This window comes from Poecilia latipinna, unplaced genomic scaffold, assembly GCF_001443285.1.
Source record: "Poecilia latipinna isolate Pla-1442-1.1 unplaced genomic scaffold, P_latipinna-1.0 Scaffold1039, whole genome shotgun sequence".
Lineage (NCBI taxonomy): Eukaryota > Metazoa > Chordata > Actinopteri > Cyprinodontiformes > Poeciliidae > Poecilia > Poecilia latipinna.
Window position 1 is genome coordinate 17883 of NW_015113655.1, and position 20621 is coordinate 38503.

The window sequence follows — 20621 nt, forward strand, 5'->3', positions numbered from 1 at the left end:
ACATTTTTTACCCAGTTGCACATGTACATTAAAAATGGCATGTAATGAAACAACTGGTTACAATTAATTAAATAATGAAATAGATAAATTACATTACTTAATATAAGTGAATAAGGCAAAAAGCTTCATTTTCTGCATAACCAAATACACATAGCCACACAATTAATGTTTAAACAAAGCACATGTATAACAAAAACAACATTGATTACACCATCAGTTCACTTAATTCAACCCAAGTCCATGAGACGGCCACAAAATGTCACCAAAATCACTCTGTCACTCTAAAATCTTTCAGAAAATTTTAAAAATGTGTCATATCGTATCGTTTGCTGAATATCATGATATATATCGTACTATGAGCAGAATATCGCATATTATACTGTACCGTGAGATTAGTGTATCGCTACAGGCCTGGTAGGTAAACCTTTATAGAAATCAAAACATGCCAAATTTTTTTTTTTTTAAAACTGCTGTGCTGTGATGGCAAAGTCTCCTGCTTAAGTTCATAAAGTAAAGATTGATGTGACAGTTATTCTCTGGGAAGAAGAAGAACTGCTGGCTCGGTTCAGAAGGTTTGACTCCCAGCAAGTCGGATCCCTACTGAGCGATTTAAAACTGTTTTAAGGTAAACAACCTGAATGTAATCCTCAACCATGTGAAGGAAAACTCTGACTTAAAACATGGACATTTCAGCAGCATTTGGGTTAGATACTGACATTCTGCTCCAGTTCTGACCAGCATTGTTGACATGATTCAAAAGGATATCGCTCTTCCTATTTCTGCAAACAATTATCACTGAATTCCTCTTCAGTCTCACTTTTCTCCACATAACGAGTAGATTTTGCTTGTTAGGATTTAGTTGCACTCCAGTGGCAAACATTTACTACTACAGCACAACTTATCATGCTACTCAAACTCTGCCTGCAGTAATTGTGTCATTTCATTTGGCCTTAAAGGTAACTTCACGTGTGGTCGTTAAAATCTAAGTGGCTCAGCGACTGAGCAGCTAATTGTTGGGATGAAACAACAAGGAGAAACAGGAGTGAGCACATGAAATAATGTCATCTTTTTTGCTCAGAAAACACATAAAATTAAGAATCATTGTAAAAGAAAGTGTATTTTTTTTTAATTTCATGCCTTGCTGGCCTGGCTGTTGACTTCCTGTTGGAAATGCAGTACCTGTATCTCGGGGTGCACCAATTTATTGGTGCCGATTTCCTTAATTTTGGGAAATTGGTGATCGGCCGATGCTTACATGTGAAGCTGATCTTATCCACAGATCTTATCAACATTGGGAAAGATCTAAAAATCAGCCACTGTCCTCTTCTGCTCTGCCTTTACAGAGGTTTGACTGACAGACCGGCTACCAGGTCATGTCTGCAGTTAACAATAGTCACCCCTCCGTTGCCAACTCAGCAACTTTCTTGCTACATTTAGCAACATTTCAGACACACAAAAAAAAATCAGTATCAGCCAAAATCAGAATCATCAGGTCAGGCTTTTTAAAGATCGGCAATCGGTCAGTTACAGTTTTCAGTGGAGAGACATTTTCTTCAGAGATCCTCCATGTTTGCTGCAGAGATGATCTTCACAGTGAAGGTGGTCGCTGCAGCCTTTTTATGTTATCAGTATTAACACATTTCTGCTAAATATAAGAAATTTTCTTTATATGTCTAGCCTCATAGTGATAATATTCATCAAACTACGGTTACATTCACTGCCATCAATCCATATATGGAAGCATTTTCTGTTAGAGAGGTTCACTTATGAGACTGTTTTTTTTTTCTGAAAAGTGAATTATAACATTTCTGAACACAAACAGAAAGGCCGATAGTGACGTAACTTTTAAAATGTTAATGTTTTCTATATTTAAAATGTATCAATATTTGCTCTTTAAATGGAAACTGGAAACAAACACTTGATTAGCTTTCCTTTAAGAGGAACAGTTTGGGTAACATAGGAGTGCGTATAAGACTGACATGACAATGTAATAAAGATGTTATAACACGTTATGTGTCTTTATGAATGGTTCTGACTGTCATGAAGTGTCATTCGGTAAATGATGACACTTTTAATGCAAAGTTGTACTAAACCATGCAGTTCACTAAAAGTGTCAGCCTTGCATTACAATGTTTATGACAGCAGTCATAACCATTCATTAAGACTCCGTCTTGAATGTTATATCCGGTTTATGACGGTGTCGTGTCAGTCATATGCTCACCCCTTCAGATAAAGTGTTGCCACTTTTTTTATTCTTTTAGATAAAAACACATGAGAACCAAATAAAATTCATGAGATGGGCAGACTCTCCGGAGTGCAGATTTGGTTTTACTGTGTCTCCAGTATCACAGTTTCTGTGTAACATGTGCGTCTTGTGGCAGAGCAGATGGTGCAGCGCCATGTTATTGACACTGTTTCATCGTACTTCTGCCATGTGCACATTTGCCATGCTTCCAGGGTTTGTAATGCACCCTGAGATAAATGCTTCATTATTGCTGTTTGGGTGAGTGTGATTCATCGGGCCCGTGCGACGCCTGTGGCTTTAATGCTAGCAGTAACAGTGGGTTGTGTAATAGCCGGTCGTATGGCGGCGACATTGATGGATCCCAGAGAGGAGGAGGAGAGCGGACGGAGCTCGTCCCGGTGGAAAGGGTAATGACCATTAGTTGATATAAGGCAGACGCTCCGAGTGTCTGATATAGCAAGGTTGATTTTAGCACTTATCCAGTGTAAACACAGAAGAGCGGAGAATTTACCTGTCAAAATGTTTGCTTTTCGCAGTGTGTGTAAATATTTTTCTCAGTTCTCCTGCTGATTAGTGCTGAGGAGTAGACTGGCTAAGTAACACGGCTTCAAGGTGAAGGCGTCTTGACTCTGTTCGATAGAAATCATGCATCTCTGAGCTACAAGGTGTGAAAAAAGCTGCTGGTTTGGACATGTTGGACTGCAGATGTGGAAGGTAGCAGGTGACATTTTAAAAACATTTTGTTAGCTTGAAACATGAAAACGTTTTCTCAACCATTAGCAAAAAATTGACATTTGCTTCCCCCAAAATGTGTTGCTTTAGGGCTTTTCTGAGAAGAAAAGACTTGTGATAGGAATATTAAAGTAAAAAATAGAAGAGCAAGGCAGATTAGTCAGATTATTATTGCTGCTAAAATCTACAATTAAGTCCACAATTATTCATATCCCTGATGGAATAACTGAGGATATTGACAAACCTCCATATTAACTTAAAGTTCATCCCAGAGGCCACACATATAACTATAAACCAGAGCTTTTATGCAGCTTTCATTACAAATATTCCATCTTTGTTAGGTCCTTTGCAATCTTACACACAGTAAATTGCAATAATTAAATAAAACTATTCCGTTTTCAGAGACAGGAACCCAAATTAACTTAAATAGAAACGGGCGGATTAATTTTTAATAAAACAATCTGAAGTTAGAATCAGGCTGGAAAGTTGCAATTGGTGCAAATCTGTAACTTTGATACATTTAAAACATAAGCGCTGAATGCGATTTAAGAGGAAGTGGCACTTTTTCCAGTAATAAATGCAAATTTATAAATTTAAACAGCAAAATGTTAAAAGTTGATGATGCGTCCTGATAATGTTTAGTTTTTAAATGGAAACAAGATTTTGATGAAGCTTTTTTGATCACTAATCCTCATTAACTCTAAAGCTGCTTTGGTTTTGTTAGGAAGCTCTTTGTGGTTCTCAGTTGTGGTTTTCCTAAAAGTGGGACGTAGTTTCTCATGTTTAAGTGAACCGATTCCTTGGTTCTGAGTACCGACTCGATGTTCAGCGCCCTGTAAACGTGAAGTTCCTCGTATTTAAACCAACCGAGTCAACAAGTGTGTGAGGTTGTGTCCGTTAGCCAAACCCAACGGAGCCTGTCTCGCTCTAAAAGTGTTACTACCAGAGATGCCTTGTGTTGGCTGCCCATATGGCTGTGTGTGTGTGTGTGTGTGTGCTGGTCTGACTGCGTGCACATACTGTGTGTGAAGGAACATTTATCGTTGCCCCAAACAGGAGTCGTCACAGGGTGTGCTAAATGGCCCAGCATGCCTAGAAAAGCCATTTTCTAAATGGATGCTTCTCTCTTTACGTGTGTCTGATAGAAATCTTCCCAGGGCTACGCCGGCTCGTAACAAGATTGCCTCCCTCTGCGCCCCCTTCCTTTTCATGCGCAGTTTATTCTCATGTGAGACAAAAAAAAAAAAGTAAAGTGTGTGCAAATTATTTCTGGGTTTGTCTTTGAGCCAAGTTGGATGTATTGCGCTGTGCTCGGTTCGCGCTCCTGGTTGAGATGTGATCTTTTCTGACAAGCAAAGTAGCGGACGAATGTGGGAGCGAGGCCGAGGTCTGAATCAGAAAAATAACTATATTATTTCTAGATTTATTTATTTATTTTTGGTCCAAAATGAGTTTTAAACGCCCTCAAATTTACTGTAGACAGGTTAAGTCAAGCTCTCATTGTTGAGACGGAGGGTGAGTGATGTAGAGGAGGTGGACGTTTCAAAATGGAGAAACGTGGCGCTCAGATAGACGAGGCGAGTGGGCGACCGGGAGCCGAGGAGGTGGGCATTTTGGAAGGTGATGGGGGGGCACTGAGCGATGGCTTGACAAGTGAGACGGATGCTCATGTGTGTCAAACTTCCTCAGACGGATAAACTCAAATGTGAGCGCGCAGAAGCTGCTTACGGCCCTTATCTTGCTCGTCTTGTTGAGCTGCTGGGTTTGATGTGCTGCAGAACGCGGAGATGAGAGGCGCTGACGGACACTTCCATTGTTTTCATATCCTGAGGCACATTCACAATAGTGCGCCCACACTCGTAAGCTGTCATTAGCGATGCTTTATCAGAGATACAGACTAAGCTTCAACAATCAGATTAGTCCAGTAATCACCGTTTTATTATTAGCATATTTTGTGTTATTTTAGGTGAAAATGCAGAGCAGTTACTGGTTCCTGGCTCCAAAATGGGAATTGTTTGATTTTTTCCTTTTTCATGAATGGTTATTGTTTTGTCAAACCACAACACTGGAGTGCATGGAAGACAATAACAGGAACGAATGAAGAAAGTGTATTAAAGGATGTCACTCAGAAGAAATGAGGAAAAGAAATATGTAAAAACGCTCCATATTTCATATTTATAAGCTTGATTTGTGTAAGTAGATGCTCTTTTAGATTCTGATTTTAATGTTTCTGTTTTAAGGTTTACAGAGGAAAGAGTTGCATAAAAGATTCAGTCGATGGTCAAGGCCTGAAGCTCTCCTCTAATTAAAATGAAACAAAAGAAGTTGTGTTTTTGTAAAATCTTTAGAAAGACAAGACTTAGCATGTGTTAGTTGTCTGAACGAAATGCTAGAGACAACCTGCTATGTTTTGTTTTATGCTTTGTCTAGTTTTAAGGTTGATTTCTGCTGCACAGCACTTTGTGATTTTATGTCTGTAAAAAATGCTTTATAAATAAACTTTACTGATTTTTTTTAAGCTAACACCAGTTTTTCAGGTTGCTAAAGTTTTATGAAGTAATCTTTTTTTTTCTTTTAATTTAATTTTAACAATCATTTAATTTAATATTTGTTGTCATAGTTCATGTCCTACAAAATTGTTGTTGTCCTTTCATGGCAAAGACGAAATCAGAATAAAATTAAATGGATTAAAAATGTAGAAGATAAATTCAAAGAAACAAGCAAAATTCACTAATATTTGTAGTATTTTGCAGCTTTTACATAAGTAAGACCTACTTTAAATTGATAAGTGTTTGATAATGATGCATTATTATCATTATTATTTTATTGTTTTAATAATTACCTTTAAAGTAGTGATTGAATTTTAGCTGTAACACTAGCTGTTTCACTGAAAATAAAAACAACTGGTCATAATATTGTGGTTTCCTAAATATCAGAGCATAAAGTATTTTTAAAATTAGACCAGGTCATGCTTTATAAGTAATTTAAAAATATATATATTTTCTACTATTTATATTTTCTGTTGGAAATTCAGACAAATATTTAATGCAAATTAGTTGTTGGTTAAAATGTTCAACATGCTAACAATTTAAAACACAAGAAAAAGAGGATTAAACTTAATAAACACGATGAGCATTTCAGGCTAAACTCATTTAGCCTGAAATGCTTGAGAATGTGCTGCAGTTTGAACAAATGGCGACGTTTCCCTCTGAGAGATTGTGAACTGCTAAAGTAAAGTTTATGAGTAAATATCCTGAGCCGAATTCTCCGCTTACATTTCATAAAACCTACACTTTTCACAAACAGACGGGCTCATAGTGTCAGGGCGATTTCCACGGTTTTAGCAGAGCACGACTGTTAAACATGTTTAAAACGATCAGTCCAAGTGAAACTGAAATTCATTTCAATGAGAAGCATCTAGTCAGCATGAATAATTTAAGCTGCAGAAGAGGACGGATCCTGAACTCCTCGGTTCCAGGCTGACGGCTCGGCTCTGTTAGGGTGTGTCTGCTCCGCTGCCATGCTTCGTCATCTCCGTGTTTGTTGCTCTGGATGAAACCTGAGAGTGGCTTCTCAATCGATGTGAAGGGGAGACAGATTGCCAAAAGATGCTTTCAGCGTTTGCTCGGTGTTTGCATGAGCTTCGTCTGCTCCGTATTTCTGCTCTCTTTCTGTCACTTTCCCCCCTTCGCTCCGTATCTTTGTCAGCACCGCATCAGTTGGCCTGCTGACCACATGCTGGCTCAAGGTTTATCTCGGCTTTGCACAGACCTTCTCGCCTCCAGTGCTGCCAGGCGTCGTGCATGCTCATGACATGTATGTCGTCTGTCTGCGTTGGTGTGTGTGTGTGTGTGTGTGTGCTTCTGAGCAGCAGGTCTTTTTTTTTGTTTGTTTTGCCGAGGCATCTTGTTCCATTTGATCACCGCAGGTATGTAGCTGCTGCTGGAGGGCGACGTTAGATGTAGGCTGAAGACAATTTCTGATGTCTCTTGTTGCTCCTCTGTGTTGCTCCCAGCCACCGCAGTCGGCCCCAACAAACAGATAACTCCATAAAGTGCACTGGTGGATTTATACAGTATCGCTGACTGCAGAGTTTTCCAATAATCTGTCTCAAATGCCCAGTCTGCTCTGCCAGACATCATCGCTCCTGCTCTCTGCCCACAGACCCTTCCTCTTTTCCTGAAAGCGATGTCAGCTCTAACCCTGCCTGCTCGTCTGTCTCTGAGTGGACATGCATACAGTGCTGCAAAAATAAAGTCAAAGGGGAGGCATTTTGCAAACATAACAAGTTGATGTGTTACTTTGAATTTTTAACGCATGTTTGAGAAATTTCCACATTTCCCACTCGGCTCCTCCAGACTAGCGGCAGCAACAATTCACAAGCACCTTGTGGAAGATTTGCTTAGCTTATTATACAAACTATAAACTAAAACGCTCCTTAGAAAGGTTTTAAACGGCATCAATGGACGGCATGGAGAAAGGGATTCTTAAAGAGACGGAGACCAATTTCAAGGTGTCAAATACGACAGAGTCAAATTACATGTACAGAGTTGGATAGCAACTAGTTACAGTTACTCAGATACTTTAGGATAAATGTACTTAGAGGAGTATTTTTTACAAATACTCTTTTTACTTGAGTAATTTTACTATGAAGTATTTTTACTATGGAGTAAAATTTCTGGATTCTCTTCCGATTGAATGAAAAACAAACATGTTTTAACCAAAATTCACCAGACACAGACACACCTGCAGTTTTTATTACAGTTTCAAAAGTTTTTTACTGAAAGAAACTGATTTGGAAACATTTTCTTTTGCCTGATTTTGTCATTTTTTGTTACTTATATTAATTATTGTCATTTTGGTCCTTAAATTACCAAAATGTCCAATTCACTTTATATTCTGGTCCATCTGATTAAGAATCTTTTGAATAATAAATGAATGATAATTTGATCAGTTACTAAGTACTATGTTACTCTTTAGTAATTTCTTGGATTGCTACTTTTTACTTTTTCACTTGAGTACAGTTTCTGGGTTCTCTATTCACCTCTTTAACCATAAGTTTCAAATCTCCACCTGGATATTTCTGCTCATTTTAATTGTACAAAGTTCTTTAAATGTCCTGTGAGTGAATATATTTGCCCATTTCTCCATAAGAACTGGAACATTCAATATCTATCAACTTATTTTTGCAATTTACCGTCTATTAAAAGAGCGTCTCGTAACATGCTCCCTGCTACAGCAGGAGGGAAATTACCGTAATAACACAACATTGAAATTTTTCAGATAGTGCAAAGTGTTGTGGAATTACGGTAAAGCAAATTTAGCTTGTGGAACTGTGCCGTCAAGACGTTCAGTCTAGAAGGGGTTCATATATTTATATGTATAGTTTGATATTTGCAGCATTTTCGTAAGAACTGGAGGTAACACAGGTATTTTATAGTGGTGTAAAATGACACTACATGCAGGGAAAATACATAGTAATGCTCCTTTAAAGCAGTTCTGCAGAGAAGAATGAGTCAAATCTCCTCCAGAGCGATTTCAGAGACTCACTCCCAGTTATTGCAAACACTTGTTTGTTGCTGCCAAGTGTTGCCGCAGCAAAGAATCACTGAATTTAGTTGGGCAATTACTTCTTAACATGGGGTCTTGCTGGTTGTGGTAACATTTTTCTTCAATAAAAGAAAATATTGTGGTAACATTTTTTCTTCAATAAAAGAAAATATATAAAGTGAGCAGTAAATCTGTAAGAGTCCAAGTGTTTTTTCAGAGCACTGTTAATGAGCTGGCTACTGCTAAGAGCTCCTTTTGATAAAAGCAAGGAGAGAGGAGTTAGACGCTGCCTTTAAAGGAGAGAGGGAGAAGATTTGGTGACTCTCTCTCTCTGATTTCTCCTCTTCTATCTTCTGGTTTGGACCCTGACACTTAAGTTATCTGTTTATGTGAAACATCACAGGCTATTTCAGCTTCGTCGCTGAGGCTCTGGCTTCCTTCCTGCAACCCTTCGTCACTACTTTATCGGTTCAGTTCGTCATCTTTTCTGTGCTCCTTTTTTTTTTTTTTAAGTTGAAAGGGATAAATAGTTAATAGCTTCCACTGAGCAATTTGATGTTTACAAAAAACTGAATGGAAAACCTCTTTTCCTTTACATAAACATTGATGAAAAGTTTTAATACCATTTTAACTTTTTGCCGCTTTGTCAAGTCACAGCCTCAAACTTTAATTTGTAAGGATTTTATGTGATGGACTAAAGCATAACAGCAAAATGATGCATGTTTTTTAAAAATTCAAGGTTTGGCATATCTTTGTGTTCATCCCTGAATCAATACTTTGTACATCCACTTTTCACTGTTAATGCCGCTCCAGCACTTTTGCTTTACGTTTTGTCCATTTATTACAAAATATTTCAAGCTCCGTCAGATTGGATGGAAATCACCTCTGAACACCAACGTTCAAACTTACTCACAGCCTCAAAGTCTAGTTTGGGTCCAGACTTTGACTGGGCCATTCTAACATGCATGTGCTTTGATCTAAGCCTTTCTATTATGTCAGAGTTGAACATCTATTAACACGGATTAAATAACAAAGAGAGGTGGATTCCTTTGCTTACTCGCGAGGAGAACAGACAGAGATGTGCTTTCAGTTACAATCTCCTACTGCTCTGAAAGCACATTTGCCTGCCCCTCTCTTTTTATTGTCTTTAGGATTCCTAATCACAGAGAGCGCTATATCTGGCTGTAGGTTTAATACAGATGCACTGGTTGCAGTTTTCTGGCTCATCAGCGATTATCGATCTTTAAAAAGCCCAACCTGCCGATTCAGATTTTTGTTTTTTTGGCTGAAATGTTGCTAAATATAGCAGAGAAGTTGGTGAATTGGTAACAATCTTCAAATAAAACTTATTATTTGAAGACATGGAGGGCTGGTCGGCTAGTCAAACTTTCTTCATGGAGAGCAGAAGAGGAATGCAGATGATCAAAACAATTGAATCTAATATTAACAAGGTCAAATCAGTATACCCTACAACACTTGCACACAGAATTTTTAAAGCCAAATATTACATTAAAAAATATTTGACAGGTTGCAAATTTTCTGGGCTTTTTATTTTCAGTTTTTTTTTGTCTGTCAGCGAATGTGCAGTTAATAAAAGGAAATATTAACCCTTTGTGACCTAGATTTCAAATCTCCGCCTGGGTATTTTTCCTTGTTTTAATTGTACGCAGTTCTTTAAATGCCATGTCAGTAAATATATTTGCTCATTTATCCATAACAACTGGAACTTTCAATATCTAGCAAGTTATTTTCACAATTTACCGTCTATTAAAAGAGTGCCCCTCAGATTGATTTCACTCATTGCTATGACGGGGTGAAATTACCGTAATAATCCGATATTGCCTGAAAAGTGCAATGTCTTTCCTTTCAGAAACCGTTGGAATTTTTCAGATAGCGCCACGTGTGGCAGAATTACGGTACTGCAGATTTGGCTGGATCGCCGGCTCTCCGTTGGGTCTGGAAGGGTTAATGACTTTAGCAGGAAACGGCTCTAATCGCACAGCTCCTGTAAAAGGTAATGGCAAGGCTTTTTGCTGGATTTCACACTGTGAAGTGAGTAGAGGGGTCTGCGAGTTGTTGTAAATTAATTTTAAATATGAGTTAAAAGCAACATTTTAAAACGTGCCAAACGAGGAATGGCTCAAAAACGATCCCAAATCAAGAGAGCAAATAACTAATTATGTTTCGCTGATGCGGCTGCAAACGCTTCGCCAGTCGTTGTGGAGCTTCCTGCTGTCTGGCTCGGCCCGCACGCAGACATCCTGTCAGTCTGATGGTTTCACGTCAGGGTTGTAAAAGCTTAGGCATGCTCTGCTACCAATCCAGCTTTTATTTGTTTAGAAAGCAGGTCTGTCTTTGTTTGTGTGCCATTTGCTGTGTATTCACACCAACTTGTAAAAAACGAGCACACAACAAAATAATGGCGGGCGTCGGCGCCGCATAAAGCCAGTTATCAGCTCCACGTTAAAGAGTGCGGGAGCCAGTCAACACCATTACACCCAGCCCAGACTCCCCTGGGCTGACAGCCCAACAGAAGGGTACACAAACCCTCCGTATTTATTTTTCTGCCTTTTTATTGGTTTTCTGACACCGGGGAAGGTTACAAGGATTCCTCAGCTCCCCGGCTTGATGACTTGGCACTGGTGTGCGGTGTTTATATAAATGAAAATACATATATCTGCAGAGTGCAGCCCTGCATGCAGATAACCACGAGTTGGTGTTGAAGGAATTATTCCAAAATGGCTTTGCAATGAAAATGTGACGGTTTTGAAAGAACTGCATTGTATAATGCCATTGCTCTGTCCCTGGCTTCACATTATGCTTAATTCATCCAAGTTTAAAGCCAAATTGACCACTGATGTTTCATGACACAGGCGAAAGCATCTGTTGCAATCTTTACTTTTGCCTTTTGTATTTGTCTGATTATTGTAAAATGGCTATATGTAATTGCCACAGATGACAACAAATGTGTAAAAGATGACATAATTACTTTTTTTCAATCAAAAGGCAACAAATACTCTAACTGCTAACTTACTTAATTTAATTTATTTTATTTTAAATAAAATCCTTGCCTAAATACCTACTAACTCTATTATTTTTAATTAAGAAAACAGTACTTTTAAAGCTTTGGTATCTTAAGAAGAGTGACTGATGGTCCTCAAGTTGTTTCCAGACTGTGACCGTTTTTTTAATTTTTAATTTTTTTATTTTCCAATTTCTGATTTTATAAGGTTGGGAAAAGTGTTGAGCTCCGCTTTCAGCCAGCTGACAGGTAACGCGTGTAATCAATCAACCAATCAATCAATCAACCAATCAATCAATCAATGAATCAATCAATCAAACAGTTGTTTGTTTAAAATAAAAAAGCTATTCTTGAGTTAATACTTGATGATATCGTACTGTTCAAATCTCATGCTTAATTTAACATTGGATTATATTTAACTACATTTATTTTTTGTTTTTACATTATTTTTTCTTATATTAGGCATCTAATCCCCTTTGTTTTTCTTTTGCATGCACTCTGGTTACCTTGTTTTCCATTTGCACCAGAACATTCTTAGAAAAATTATTAGATTTTCTTGTAATTTCAGTTTTTTTGTGATATCACTCAAATAAAACAATATATTTTGCATTCCTGTGTTTATTGGTCAGTCAGCTGATTGAGACGAATAATTCAGATCTTGGAAACACAGCGCTGACTGTAACATGTTTTCTCTCCATAAATGATCAGAGATTTTATAGAACATTTCTGTTTGTGTTTCTAGTGGCTGAAATATCTTAAAATTGCTCTGAATTAAGGAAACAACCAGAGTTCAGCTCTAGCAGAGCAGAGCAGCGTCTGACTCTCACTGTGGTGACGTTTGGTTACTGCATTTGCGTTGCTAATTGCTGCTTTGATGAGTTCAAGGAAAACAAAAAGCCAGTGCGTCCGTGTGGCTTTTAGGGGAGGATAAAAGGCCAAGCGCTTGTTTTAAAGGAGACAATATAGCATTACGTGTCAAAACAGGATTAGGGCTCAGCTGAAGCTCCAGCCCCTTCAGTGTTTCTGCAGACGCTGCAGTTCTCTTCTCCTCATCTCCATGTATTCTTTCAGATATTTCAGGAGTATATGTGTTCACATGCGTGTGTCATTTCCACTTGCCATCTTGTTTGATGTTTCCGGGAGTCGTTGGTGCTGTGCGTGCCTGACAGAGGGAAACAACGGGGTGCAGTTACCTGTGTGGGTTGCAGTGGTAATGTGGAGTGGCGTGATGCCCTAGAAAATTCCAGGTGTGAAGTGTTTTATTCATTTCACTGCAGAGGGGGCGTTTCTGCTCGGCTGCCGTGACGTTTGTTTCCCGTTTTGATCGCTTGTGTATTTATATATTCCTATTGTTTCTGTTTGTGTAAAAGAGACTTTTTTATGGTTTTGGGTTTTACTCTGAGGTTTTGTCTTCCTCTTCTTCTCCCCCTCCACCTCCACCTGCTCTTGTCTGCCATTGATTGGTCACAGCTCTGAATAACTTTAATTGGCTTCCCTCAGTGGTGGGTTGTTCTTAAGAGCACAGATTCTGTTTAAGACTTAGCAAAGTGTTTGAATTTTCACTATGTAGGCAGAGAGGACTCTCCTCTGCCTTTGAGAGCAGTCTCCGTAAGCCAAATGTTTTAACGCTGGTCTCCTGATGGCCTCTGGCTTGTTTGCTCTTCTCCCAGTAAAGGGTGGAGGTGAACCTTCCTCTTCCTTCACATTCCCATCAACCTCCTTCATTTTACATTCAGCTTTGACTAATTTATCCTTTCCCCTTTGGCTGTTTTGTTTGAATAGATTTGTAAACCTACATTTACATGCTGCATGGATCGGTGTGTGTTGCATGTTTAAACCCAAACAGATCTGCACATTCTGTGATGGAGAAATTAAGAGAGCACTTAAAATGATCGGTTTCTCTGATTTAACTTTTTATAGGTTTATGTTTGAGCAAAATGAACATAGTTCTTTATCCTATGAACTACTGACAACAAGCAAATATTTAGTTTTTATTTGCAGAAAATGAGAAATGGTCACAATAAGGAAAAAAGATTTAGAGCTCAAATAATGCAAAGAAAACAAGTTAATATTCATTTGTAAACAACAACACTAATGTTTTAACTGAGGAAGAGTTCAGAAATCAGTATTTGGTGGAAAAACCAGGAGGTTTTCAATGGGGTTCAAGTTTTCTTGAAAGAAAACTTAAATAAAATGCTGAGAAACCAGTTTGAAAATCATTTAATAGTTCATGATTAAAAACGGTAAAACCTCCTTTACCAAAGCTGTAAAATCTGATACTCTGTCAAAAGAAAAATGGCCGCCTTGTTCCAGGAACAGGTTCCTGGAGCTGAAATGTGTCGAAGGTGCTTCTTATATCACTTAAGATCTGATCCTCTGTCTGTGTTGGCACCGGCCTGTCAAAACAAATTAATGAAATTAAAATGTGAGAGGACAGGGCTGCTTAAGCAAGCACAAAGTGATTAGATATACGAAGACACTGGCACAGAGTTTGAATTTTTTAAAGTGACACCGGACCTGAACGACTCCTATCAGTTAAGGCAAGTATTAGTTTTATTGATCTCATTTCAGGATGCTGTAAATTTTGTAATGATTACAGATATACGGTGTTCAAATCAAAATCAAATTAAGTTTGATTGTATACACTGTAAAACACTTGAACCGCATTTAGTTGTGTCTACTTTATCTTACTGTTTAAGTCAAATAAATTTAATGAGTTTTAGTTTTGAACCTAAATGTGTTTGTGAAAGATAAACTTAAGTTGTGTTAACTTTTTATTAAGAGTTGAATGAACTAGAGTTTTTATGTTAGCACTTCAAAAACTGAAGAAAAGACAGGAGTGGGAACTATTTCCCAGAATGCTTAGCGGCTTTTCTTTGCCTCCTGAGACAGAAGTGCGTTACATCGATTTGACTCCTGAGTTATTAAGGTAAATGTTTATTTTAAAGCTTGAGGATAATGTCCCCTTCACAATAAATGTTTTTAAACAATTCAATTTAATTTTTAATAAAATTCATGATCAGATCAGAAATTTTGTTAATTCAATTTGGAAAAATAATTTAAATTATTCTAAAGTAAAATAAGTAGTTATTTTAATTTGATATTGTGAATAAAATAACTGTCTCTAACTAGGTTTTTTCTTATTTGGTTTAAATTGCAGCATTAAATTAAAACTCTCAATTCAAGATTAATGAACTTCAAAACAATATTTAGACAACTTGTCTCTTGTTAAATCAACTTCATGAACTTTAGTTTCTGAATTAAAACCAAAACAATTTTCTGTTTAACTTAAATTAATTTTCCAGGCAAGCAGATGGACTTTCATTTCCAAGTTAAACCATCTTCAAATGTTTTACAGCGTTTCAGCAGCGAGGCGGTTCAAGGTGCTTCACACAATACAAACAGAAACTTACAGAGTTATAAAGAAAACGGCGTACAGTTTAACAAACATATTTTGATGAGTGCCATGACTAAAATCACACACATCAGATATTTTGGTCAATATTATTAAGGTTCTAAAGCAACTCTAAACAGCAGCTTTTAGTCTTGATTTAAAGGAACTCAGTGTTTCGGCTGTTTTGCAGTTTTCTGGAAGTTTGTTCCAGATTTGTAAATAGAAGCTGAATTTTGTGTTATTGCTTCTCTGCTTGTAACATGAGCGTAAATATTTTCTATCCCAAAAACGGTTATTAGAGTTCAGCACCTTTTGTTTGTTTTAACAATGGTACGCTCTGGTTCGTCTCTTGTTTTTATGCAGATAACCTCAGTTTCACAATATGACATTTAGCAAAGAGATACATTTGGTGTGTGCCAGATAATATTTCACCCTGACTGCAGCTCCTCTATAGCTCCTCCATCTGCTATACATAGGTATTGTGTGCGTAAGCCTGCAGTCTGTTATTGCCTACAGGCAGCTTAGCTCCTATTGTCATGTGAATGCGATGTGAGTGAATGTTTGGGGATGCTCAGGAGTTAAACCCCGAGGAGTGCAATGGATTTGCTGCTCAACTGAAACACGACAGAAGAAACTTTTGTTACTTGGAATATGAACCGGTTTCACTCGCCGCGCGGTTCAGGGTACGTGGCCTCGTGCGATTGGTCTTTTGAGTGTTCAGCGTGACGGTTCGAACATGCCGCACGGTGATGTGTGTGCTGGAGAGCGCCTGTGTGAACTCTGGACCAGCAGCTCATTTCACACGCAGCCAGACATCAAAGGGGGCTTGAATTAACCCTGCGTGTCGAGGCCACTCTGCATGCCATTCGCAATTTCACATCCCCATCGCTCCAGCAGCACCAAACTTACATGCCCATTCATATTGAAATGAACAAATGGAGTTTGGCGATGCAGCGAATCGTCATCCTTCGCCAAGGGGAGATAAAACTTCAAACGAGCCGAGATGCATATGGATCTTTCAGTAGTTTTTGCTTCTGCCGAGTGTACTCTGGGTGCAGGTGAAGTGGAAATGTTGGCTGTCTCTGTTTTAAGTGTGGACAAAGTGCAACTGTCTGTTTTTCCAGAGTAAAGAGGGTCAATTGTATTTCCATTAGACCACTCTTATGAAGCCTGACTCACTGTCTCCCTGATTAGACACCCAGGAAGTGGCAGATCCAAACAGAGACTCTTAAAAGCAAAAATTTTCACACCTCTTAAACTTTTTCACATTTAAAAATTGTAAAATGGAAAAGTGAAAAGCTGATTACATTTTGACTAATTATTCTTTTGAAAATAGCTTAACTTTAGTCAGATTAGGTGGAGAGAATCTTTAAGCCTGCCACAGTAAATTTTGCTGATTGATAATTTGTCCCACAAATTATTGCGATAAACGATAATATTGTTTCAAAACCATTTTCATGTAATATAATAATAACGGCATAAGAGCGCATTCTTAAAAAACAATGAACTTTAAATTCTAATGAACATTTAACAAAGGAACTGGAAGACATTTTAAATATTCAAACTAAAACAGAAATAACAAATCAGTTATGAAGTTTCTGCAAACTAAATTTTCCTTCAAAGAAGCATCTAGCTGAGACCAAAACACCAGACTGAAGACTTCTGTCATCCAGTTTTTGGTAGAAAGAAAAATCATTGAGCTTGTTTTTATTTATAAATTATTTTTGCTGATCTGACTCATTTTCATTGTTGCTGTAAGGTTTAGACATATTCACCTGTCCCAGTTTTACGTCGTTTTTGGCTCCAACAGGAAGCAGTTCGCTTCCCTTTAACTAAAGTTAGCTTCTGGGATTCTGTAGAAAAGCATCCCCACAGCATGATGCTGCCACCACCATGGTGTGTTCAGGATGCAGAGTAAGGTGCGTATATTTCTAGACCAAAACGTTTAGTTGACCAGAAGACTTTTTTCCTTTTGCTGTTAATGTTTTTGTTTGTTCCTCCAACAGATTCAACCTCTTCACTGATAAAGTAACAAATCAGATGGACTGTTAAATCTTGGTTGTTTTCTAGTTGCTACAACCTTTTTTTTTCTTTCTGATGATGGACTGCTCTATTAGATGTACAAAGCTTAAAATGTTTCCGTGACCTTATCTCTGACCTATCTGGTCTCCATTAAACTGTCTCCCAAAGCCTCCATATAGGCGCATTAATTGGTTGCAGTAAATTACTCTGACACCTCTGCAGCTTTTTATTTGTAAAAATTTGTCATTTTCATTCCCCTTCTCTTATGTGCTTCCTCTATCTATTACAACATATAAAAAAATCCTGGTAAAATGCCTGGAACTTGACAAAATGTGGACATTTTTAAGAAAAAAATGCTTTTGGACCCACCTTTACCTTTCACACGTGAACATTGGTTGCTTGCGTCTGAAATGTGTTTTTAATGGTTTCCCTGAAAGCCGTTACCTCATGTGGAAGTAAAAACACTCACTTCCACGTTTTCATTCCCATCTTGGCAGCTAATTTAATTTTTATATTGTATTTATTGATCGGCGCAACTTCAATTTCCTCGATCCTGTTGCACGATGGAGGCGATAATGTAGATGAACAGGCTGGTGATGGCGAAGATGGAAATGATGATGATGAAGAGAGTGATGATGATGATCGTTTCTTTGGGCGGCCGTGATTGCGAGGAGTTGTATGTTGATTAGAGTGGTCTCTGAAGATGGCGGGGGTCGCTGCCGCGCAGGTGAACGTGTGAGCCGCACTCTGTGCTTCTAATATAGTCCAAACATTAGCAGGCTGCCATAACAACTGTTCAGCAAACACATTAATATTTCATTGATCCTGCGGCTCCTCTCTCCTCCCCCTGATGGCCTCCTTGTCTCCTTGGGAGGTTGTTTGGTAATCCACTGAGACCTCAACACATCCCTGTGTGCTATTAACACCTAAACACGCACAAAGCTCAAAATACTACAGCATGAAGTCTGTTTCTCTGTTACACCCTCTTGTTTGAATGACTGCTAAATTTAACACTGTGTGCATCCCTTATTTGTATACTCCCACATGCATTCAGCCCTCTCAGTACATTGTTTATACACCCTCATATGGAAGCCATTTTACTCGTTTGAAACGTGTACAGACATCTCTTTGATTGAATTATCAAAATTGCTATTAAGGAATTCGATTCATAACATTTTGAAATGTTGAAGATGCTTTTTGTGTGGATTTTGTGTGGGTATTTGTTCACCCACATATTCTTTCTCATTTAGTGCACTAGAGAAAGACTCAAAGAGCACACAATGGATGATATAACATTATGTAACCCTTCTGGGCCTGTGGGCGGTGCTGCAGAGAGCAGCTCTGGAGTTTGAGAGTAAATTTGACAAATCACCAGCAAATTATTTATTTATTTATTTATTTGTCTTTTCTGGATGATTTATGCAACATGGTTTAAAGTAGATGTTAAAACTCCTGCAGGGGAGATTTGTTAGGCTGATACATTTGTTGGTATTGTTTTTATACAACGGTGTGATCAACACGTCTCACTTCCAAAACCAAAAACTTCCAATAAAGGCCGTTTTGGTTCTTGCACGCACTTCTGACTTGGTTGTTTGAAAAAATATACTGAAAACAGTTCTCTAAATCTTGCTGAAATGTTACTTTTAAGTTAGTTTGTCTTATTTCAAGTCTAACTTGATGCCAAGTTAAAGTCCATGATTGGCAAAAGGTCACATTAACTGTCGCATATAAGCATTAATATTGCAAAATTTCTTGCAAGTATTTCTAATGTAGCACAATAAAGTTAATGAAGAGACTGATCAATGTGAAAAGATGTTCGATATTTTATTGATAAGTATTGTAACAGTTTCCTGATCAAAACATTGAGAACATTCATCATCTCTGTGTGAAACTCCTGCTCTAACATGTTTTGTAGCCTCCTCAAAACAAGCATTTGTTCCTGCTCATAATGAAGGTTTGCAGTACATTCGTCCCATATGAATTATTTAGTTACACTCAGCCAAAACGATCTAGGTGTATTTTTATGTTGCGTGTGTTTGTGATTGTAGCTGAGGTTGCACAGTCAGGAAGGGGATAAAGCTGTTTGTGTTGGATAGGATTTACCGTCAAATGAGGAGGATAAATAGTCCAACCAGGGCTGGTGGAGCCTCGTAATGTGGAACAGAAGCCAGGACGCTGTAATGCACCATGCATGTGTGTGCATGCAGCTGAGATCTATGTTTGTCTACGTAGGGAGATAATAAGTCACAGCCACATCATCAGGAGGAAGACAGAATAGAAACATTGATGGTAAAATCCCCTTTTGTTCACCGCCGCGATGTGAAGAGGTTTTGGAGCCGGAGGTGGCTCAGGGGCATGCGCGTTTCGGTCTTTCGGGGATTGGGAACAGTCTCGCCTGCCAGTGATGTAAATCCTTCATGGCCTCTAAGGTCTATAATGCTAAATTCACTCTTCAGTGTTTAGAGGCTTCCTGTTGAGACCGCGATCCCCTCAGCCCCACAAGACGAGTCCACATGAGCTAATGACACACAGACTTGAAAGCTGCGCGCTGGCCTCCGAGGTTTAGTCACTCCTGTTCTACCAGAACCATGTCTACATTTTCTAACAGCCTGTTAGTCACTCGGGCTTATGTCTGTGATGCCATTAAGATAGAGTCGACTCTCGCCTCAAAAGGCTTGTATCGAACACAAGCAAGAGTCTATCTGTATCGAGCAGACTGGCGCTCTCAAATTAGCAGCTTTTAGTCACAGCTTTCTGTGTGACTCAACAATGAGGGCTCTGTGAGAGCGAGACAGCCAAGGTTAAGGTCAACTGTGCACTATCTGGAGGGTCTTCTCGCTGCACAACCGATGAAAGAGTGCAACATTTTATCCACGGACATTTATGAAGAATGGATGGATTTGTTAATAATTCAGAGTAGAGCTGCAGCTAATGATCAGCCTATCATTCGATTATTCTGATGATTGATCTGATAAAAACTGTCGCGTTCTGGAGACTTTCCTTTTGCCTGCTTAAAGCTGCAGTGTGAAACTCTTATGGAAAATATTTTTGTTGAAACTGTCACTATGTAGAGACAGAACAGTAAGAGAGAGACAATCTGGGAAAAAATCTAACTCCTCTGGCTAGATTCAACCAATTAGATACAGGAGGCGGGACTTAGCGCCGTCAATCACAATCTCGTGTGGCGCTGCTCGCCCTCTTCCTGCCTTGCTCTCTGTTGCTGCTACAGTTTTTCTCTGTCAGCAGATCCTGTTGTGAATGCTCAGGCTAGTTAGCATAGCCACTTAAGACTATGACAGTGGATGAACAATTTTTCTGAAACGGTGAGTTGTTTCTCTGCCATTAGCACATTTAGCAGAGAGTACATGAGACTGATTGACAGCGCTAAGACCCTCCTCCTGTTTCAGATTGGTTGTTTTTGGTCTGGATCGACACATTTCTTCAGACAGCAATAGCAGCTCAGGGAGGAGGTGATCGAACTTTTCACAGATTATCTCATGTTAATCCGTCATGACATGGTGACAGTTTTAACAAATACATGTACAAATATATCTACATACATACAAGTATTTATATGTACATATATATATATATATATATATATATATATATATATATATATATATATATATATATATATATATATATATATATAT

General features: G+C 38.4%; 1 protein-coding gene across 4 annotated transcripts in view; it reads left to right on the forward strand.

Moving 5' to 3' along the window:
- Nucleotides 1-20621, forward strand: part of LOC106959036 (voltage-dependent calcium channel subunit alpha-2/delta-2-like) — a 210323-nt gene that overhangs the window by 5973 nt on the left and 183729 nt on the right. The gene's annotated exons all lie outside the window — the stretch shown is intronic.